The 7,780-nt window shown below is 44.2% G+C and overlaps 1 protein-coding gene across 2 annotated transcripts in view; it reads right to left on the minus strand.

The window, feature by feature from the left end:
• Ccnb2 (cyclin B2) overlaps window positions 1-7,780 on the minus strand; it is a 28,583-nt gene that overhangs the window by 1,160 nt on the left and 19,643 nt on the right. The gene's annotated exons all lie outside the window — the stretch shown is intronic.

The raw sequence follows: 7,780 nt of genomic DNA on the forward strand, positions 1-7,780 counted from the left end.
GAAACCCCATCACCCGGCAACCGTTGCCATGGCCGCACAGATGCGCAGGACAGGGGGGGCGGCTCTTCCTCAAGGGCCAAAGGCCCTCGGGTATTTTTTTGAAAAGGGCCTAGGGTACTTTAATTAACAAGGTTTAAAGCTTACTTCAATTAAACAATTAGGCTGCGTTACCTACAACTCCACACGATGAGCGGAATCTCTAGGTACTGCAAACATGTACTCATACAAATTTTAAAAGTATTTAACCTGAACAAAGTTTCAAGTTACTCTGATTCCCTTACAGGAAGAGGAAGAGAAGTAAGACACTGTGAAAGCAACGCCAGCCAGAGGTGCCCCTCGGGGCCGGGGCGCAGTCACACACAGCTGCGCCGGCCTTGCCAGACACGGTGGTTCCGAGCACGAGCCCCGGTGTGCACACTTTGCGCAAAGAAAGAGGTTTAGAATTAGGAACTGCGCGGTGGGTAACAATCCAGCGAAACCGGGTCTGGCACCCCAGGGTCCACAGGCGCACACCAGAAAGCGGGGAGAACCCAGAGGCCCCGCCCTGCCCCCGGAACAGAGTTCAAGCAGCAGGCCCGCCGCCGGTGGATGACAAGATTATCACCTGCGCAGACACGCGGCCTTTCGCCCCGAGCTCTGTGATGAAGTTCCAAACACTACACTACTCCTTTCCCACGCGGGGAACGATTTCCAAAACGTAGCACATGTTTTTTCATGCTGGGGATCAAACCCAGGGCCTTTGCAGGGGCTACAACCCCAGCCCACTTCTGTGATTGTTTAGTTTTCCAACACAGGATCTCAGCAAGTTGCCCAGGCTGGGCTCAGGCTGCGATCCTCCTGCTTCAGCCTCCCAGACTGCTGGGACAAGGCACGCACCACTACGACAGGCTCAACACAGCTAAATCGTAAAGCAGTGTGAGGGAAAAAGAACCGAGCAGGAGGAAGACTGAAGTAACGCACAAGCCCTTGTACTGTAAAACTGATTCCCGCAAAGCTGAGGTGCCAAAAGGTAGGAAGTCCAGGAAAGCGCACTTGGAAATTTGGCGGAAGTGACTTTTTTGCCTCAAACTTCATCCCAGGAGGATAGTGAACCCGCACAGCCTTCACCTGATTCAGGACTGAGACCTAGCCACGTTCCTCCTCCCTGTGCACGCACACACACGGCTGTGCAGGCGTCAGCTGCAGTGCAGCCCAGACATGCGGACACGCCCCGCCCCGTCAAACGCCGGCTCAGACACATCGCCAGCACTGAACACAGTAGGGCTCGAGTTCCTCCAACCGAGGCAGCATTTAAAGGCCATGGCAATCTAATGCCTCCAAATTAGTCCATCCAGTAATCACTGAATCAGTTATTCCACTGAGGGTTTTAAAACAGTGGATTTTAAGTCAACCACTGAGGTGCACGGCAGTCATTCCAGGTAACTGGGAGACCGAGGCAGAAGGGTTACTTGAGCCCACGAGTCTGAGACTAGCTTGGGCAAAACAAGACATTGTCTCAAAAAAGAAAAAATAAGGGGATTTCTAACTCTAGCATCATGCTTTTTTCTATAATTAGCTGCTATTCTGATCTTTAAAAAGAAAAAAATGTTCTGGGTGTATAGCACTTGCCTAGTATGAGACCTTGGTTCCAGCCACAGCACCACAAAAAATAATAAATAAAAATTAAAAAGCAATAAAAAAGACTGCACTTTGTCAAACGGCAGCGTAGATGGGGGCAGCAGGTCACAGCTTCTCCGGGAGCTGGAATCCCGACAACTGGGACAGAGCTACGCACTGGGTGAGGAGAGGGAAGAGCTCAGCAGGGAGGTGCGGCTTACAGGAAGCTCAACAGCACGGGGAGAAGACAGCAGAGGCAAGACTGTTATGCAGACTTAACGCAATTCTGATCAAAATTCCAGCAGCATATCTCACAGGATTAGAGAAAACAATCCTGAAATTCATTTGGAAACAGAAGAAAACTAGAATAGCCAAGGCAATTCTGGGCAACAAAGATAAGGCAGGTGGCATCACAACCCTCTACTTGAAATTATACTACAAAGCTACTGTTGTAAAAACAGTATGGTACTGGCAAAAAAAAAAAAAAAAACAGACCTGAACATCAGTGGAACAGATTAGAAGATGCAGAAACAACTCCAGTCATACTCAGCTCCCTTATCTTTGACAAAGGTGCCAAACACATTCACTGGAAGAAAGATAGCCTCTGCAAAAAATGGTGCTGGAAAAACTGGCCCTACATACACCAAAGATTAAAAATTGGACCATGTATTTCACCATGCTCTAAACTAAAGTTAAAATGGATCAAAGGTCTAAATATTAAAATAGAAATATTATATCTGCTGGGAGATAGAATAGGTAAAACTCTCAAAGACAGTGGTGCAGGCAAAGATTTTATGAGTAAAACCCCAACTGCAGAGAAACTATCAAAGAATCAACAACTGGGATCTCACCTTATTAAAAAGCTTTTGCACAGCAAGATAAACCACCAACAGAGTGAAGGAAAAAATCCACACTGTGGGAAAAAGTGTTTGCCAGCTGTTCCTCAGACAGAGGGTTACTATCAAGAACATACAAAGAACTCAAAAAAAGCAGACCTCCCAAAGTTAAAGACCCAATCCAAAAATGGGCATCTGAGATGAATACACACTTCTCAGATGAAGAAATACAAATGCAAATAAATACATGAGAAAATGTTCAACATCACTGCTCATTCGAAAGATGCAAATTAAAACAACATTGAGATTCCATCTCACCCCAGAAAGAATGGCTACCATCAAGAAATCAACCAACAACAAGTGCTGGCGGGGCTATGCAGAAAAAGGAACCATACTCCACTGCTGGTGGGAGTGTAGACTGATGCCACCACTGTGGAAGTCAGTGTGGAGATTCCTCAGAAAACAAGGACTAGAGGTTCCATTTGACCCAGTCCTTCCCCTTCCGAGTATCATCCTAAAAGAATTAAAAGCATCATACCACAGTAACATATGCGCCCTATGATTATAATGGAGTACTACTGTGCCATAAAGAAGGATACACTCAAGACATTTCTAGGAAAATGGATGCACCTTGAGTCCATACTCTTAAGTGAAATAAATCAGACACACGTGTGTAAATACTGCATTGTTCCTCTGGTGCGAGAACCCAAAAGTGTAAAATAGATATTGTAAAATAGGAATAAAACGTTCAAGTGGGGAGGGAACAAGGGACAAAGGAAGGGGAACAGACAGAAGAGAAAATTTTTTTTAAAAATGAGAAAATAAGGAAAAACAAACAAAAAAAAGAGAAAATAAGGAAAATATGGACACAAAACTTTTGTAAATGGGGAGGGGAAGAGTGGTTGAAGGGAGGGGAGGGGGATGGGAAAAAAGGCACGTTATATGATGTCCAGGTACACATCCTCTATGGTGAATGTGATCACTATGTGTGATCTAAAATGTACCAATAAAATCTGAATAAAAAAACAGCCAAATAAGAAAAGCCCAGACACCTGTGGGATAAAGGCACTGTGCTGATCAATAGCACCCGACTCTCAGCAGTTCAGGGCCAGACACGGGAAAACAACCTGGGGAAGGACAAAAGAGAGAAGCGCTTTCCGGGGAACTGAAGAGGCGGCACACAACGCAGAGAAAGGGAAAGACGTCTGCACCTCCTCCCCCTCCCACCTGGAGCCTCAGGGGAAGGACACCCGATCTGCAGGGACAAAGGACAGCTGGTGACTCCGGAGGGCTGCGGGACACGCAGTGGTACAGCGGGCCAGCGGGAAGCGCAGGGCTCTGCTCCCTGGGAGTCCTTCTCTGGCAACAGCTGGCAAACGACTCCACTCCAAGCTAGAGAGGCCCTGGCGGGACCAACTCCAGGGAAGGGTGTGCGCCGAACCCAGAGCGCAGAGCAACCCCGGGATGGCTTCACGTCAGAGCTCCCAGTGCTGCGTTTCCACAGTGACTGGGCGAGAGGCAGCCAAGGTCAGGGGGCCTCGGGCAGGCTGGAAAGAAACCTCCCAGGCCTTGAGCTAGGGGACCAGGCCCCGCCCCACAGCCTAAGACCTAGCTCAGCCTGAGTCGCTAGAGATTTGCCACAGCCCCGGGACCGGCCCTGTCCTTGCACACACCACCTGCTGCCGCCCGCATCCCGCAGGGACGGGCGTCTGACTGTCAGTGTTATCGACCACCCTGAGGACCAGGGCTTGACAGTGCCCCAAGCTGGAGATCCTGCAGAAACCTACACACTCACAGTGACAGAGACACTGCTTTTCTTCTTTATTTTCATTTTTATTTTGGTGTCTCCATTGCTCTTTTCAGGTTTTTGATTGTATTATTTTTTCTTTTATCTTCTCTCCTTTCCTCCTTTCTTCATGAGTTTACTGGGACTTGGGGAATTTTGCTTTCTCCCTTTTCTTTGCTTCTGTATTTTTTTCTCCTTGAGGCTTGTAATTTTTTGTCTTGTTTTTTGGCTTTTTGAGACAGGATCTCACTATGTAGTTCAGGCTGGCCCCAATCTCTTGACAATCCTCCCTCCTCAGCCTCCTGAGTTCTGGGATCATAAGTGTCCACAGTCATGCCCAGCTTTTGTCGTCTTCTTTTCTTTTCTTTTTTTTTTTTTTTAAAGACAGGATTTCACTCTAGCCCAGGTGGGCCTTGAACTCACTCTGTACTTCAGAATGGCCTCAAACTCACAGTGATCCTCCTGTCTCAGCCTCCTGAGTGCTGGGATGAAAGGCATTTACTGTCAGCCCCAGTTTGTCTTATTTCTACTCCCCAAATAATTTTTTGCTTCCTCTTTGTCTTTTACCTTCTACTTCGCATCAGTTTTTTCCTCTTACGTTTATCTAATTCTGTCACTATCCTTCTATTCTGCTGAAGATCCTTTGTACCACTTCTTTTTCCAGTTCTCACATCAAATAGTTTAAGGTTTTAGTATTTACACTGTAAGTGCCCACAAACCTCAGCACACAGCAAAATAAAACAAACAACAACAAAACAGAAACATAAAACAAGGCCACAGATGCCTCCCAGAACTCCCCTGAAGTCGATCAGGGACACTGAGGGTGAAAACAGCATACGCCACACACATGAATTACCTGAAACGATAACAAAGTGGAGACCAAAGTGCTACTCAGCAGGATCACAGAAAATGTAACTGAATAGATAATGGGATCACTAATGAAAATGATCCAGGACCTTTCAGAAGACACTAAAAACACCTAGCTGAGCTAAAACAAACTGTACAAAAAAAAGATCAATTTAGTGAAGAATTATAGGTCTCCATTACAAAGGTTTCAAACAGAAATCCAGATTACAGATGACATTCAAAGAAATGGGCAGCAGTAGCAACCAACATGAGGACAGAATTTCAACAGCTCGGGCAACCTTAAAGACACCTTAACAGCAACATGAAAACATGAAAAATGGACCCAAAAGCTGCTAGATGAGGCATAAAAGACTAGACTAAGAGTAACTGGAATAAGTGAAAAATCAGAAGACAAAAAAAAGGCATTAAAAACCCCATTTACAGAAATAAGGGCAAAAAACACCTTCCCAGATATAGTAGTATGGTTCATACCGGATGACCCCCCAAAGCCAAATGCAGCCATAAGGGGGCTTTTTGGAGGTGGCTGGATGTAGGGTATGCAACCTGAGCGTAAGGGTGTGAGTGCTGCCCACCCTAACAGTGTGGGACCTGGATAAAATATAAGGGACAGAAAGAGCCAGTGCTTGTCACTTGTCGCTCGCTGCCTTGCTGCCTTCTGCCCACCGTGAGCTGTTTCTCCTCTGTGATGCCCCTCTGCCTTGGAGCCAGCCAACTGTGAACTGAAACCTCCACACACTGACAGCCGAATAAACCTTCCTCCTTTAACTCTGGGTGTCTTGTATTTTGTCTCAGCAACTAGAAAAGGTAACTAAGACGTACAGGGAAAGAAATAAACATACAGGTAAGTGAGACATATAAAACATCAAACAGACATGACCAAAAAAGAACCTTCCCACACCACATTATATCAACATTCCAGAGGTCTATTGCAGGAACACACTTTTAAAGATGTTAGAGAAAGACCACAAATCACATACTAAGGTAAACCAATCAGAATTATGCAGATTTTCAACACAAACCTTAAAGTCAGGGAGGACATGGAGTGAAGTGTTTCAAGCCCTAAAAAAAAAAAAAAAAAAAAAAAAAAAAAAAGAAGAAAACTTCCAACCGCAACAAATGTATCCTGCAGAACTTTCCTTAAAAGCTGCCTGAGAAATAAGGTATTTCCATGACAAAGAACACTTGAAGAAATTCATGACTGCCAAGTGAGCATTACGAAAAAATCTCTTAGAACGGGACAATGAACCCATAATGCCAGTAAGTCAAAAAGAATGAACAGACCTGGCAGGTGAGCAGCTAAGAAAAAAAAAAGAAGAAGAAATCAACAAGAAAATAATACAATGACAGAAATAAACCAAAACCTTTCAGCAATAACTCTCAAACTAAATGGTTCCAATTCTCCAATCAAAAGACACAAACTGGCAGAATGGATCAAGACACAAAATCCAATACATGCCACATACAAGAAACATTTAATTTGAAAAGTTACAGACTAAAACTCAAAGGATGGAAAATATGATTCCATGCAATAGAAATCTAGAAAAAAGACTGGCTATCCTAATTTCAGACCAAATAGACTTCAAACCAAAACTGACCAGAAGAGACAAAGACACCAAGCTTGGTGGTGCTCACTTACAATCCCAGCACTCAGGTGGCTGAGGCAGGAGGATCAGCATGAATTCAAGGCCAGCCTGGGATACATAGTGAGTTCAAGACCAGCTTGAACTGCATGGCAAGACCCTGTCTCAAAAAGAAAAAAAAAAAAGAGAGACAAAGAAGGTCAGTACATATTGCTTGAGGAAACTATTGAACAGGAAGGGAAAACAATTATAAATATTTCAAACACCAGCACAGCCAATTTTATAAAGCAAACACTAATGGACATGGAAAAACAAACACCAACACCATCGTACGGAGGACTTCAACACTCACTGTCACAAATGGAGAGTAGCTAGACCCCCCCAAAAATCAATGAGTATCAGAGTTGACCCAAAACATCAAACAAATGGACTTGATAGATATCTGCAGAGCATTCCATCCAACCGCATTCTTCTCAGCAGCACATGGGACTTTCTCCAACGCAGATTATATACTAGCCTAGAAAGCATATTTAAGTTAAATGCAAAAGAATCAAAATTACCCCATAATTGATATATGGGATACTATATTATCAGATCATAGTGCAGTGAAAGTAGAAGTCTATGGCAAAAGAAACTATGAAAACAAATGGAAATTAAATAATACCCTCAATGGAGCACAGATAGAATTAAAGAAGAATTTAGTTTCTACAATCAAACAGTATTGCCAGGATGACACACTATGGTACACAACAAAAGCAGAGCCCTAAGAAGTTTACAGCACTGAATTCGCACGTCAGAAAAACAGAGCAAGCTCAAATAAATAACCTAATGTTGTACCCGGAGGTCCTAGAAAACCAAGAACCCAAATCGCAAGGCAGTACGAGGAAGGAAAGTATAAAGAGCAGAGCAGAATGGAATTCAGACTAAAAAACTCTAAAGAATCAATGAATGAAAATGGTGGTTCTTTGCAAGAAAAAACAAAGTAGACAAACCTTTCACTAGGTTTACCAAAATAAGGAAAGAAAAGACCCAAGTGTGCGCCGTGAGAAATGAAAAAGGCAAAATTACAACAGATTCTGCTAAAGTCCAGATCACTGCTAACTACTCTGAGAACA

Source organism: Chinchilla lanigera, unplaced genomic scaffold (assembly GCF_000276665.1).
Source record: "Chinchilla lanigera isolate Chin_1 unplaced genomic scaffold, ChiLan1.0 scaffold00049, whole genome shotgun sequence".
NCBI classification, from domain to species: Eukaryota; Metazoa; Chordata; class Mammalia; order Rodentia; family Chinchillidae; genus Chinchilla; species Chinchilla lanigera.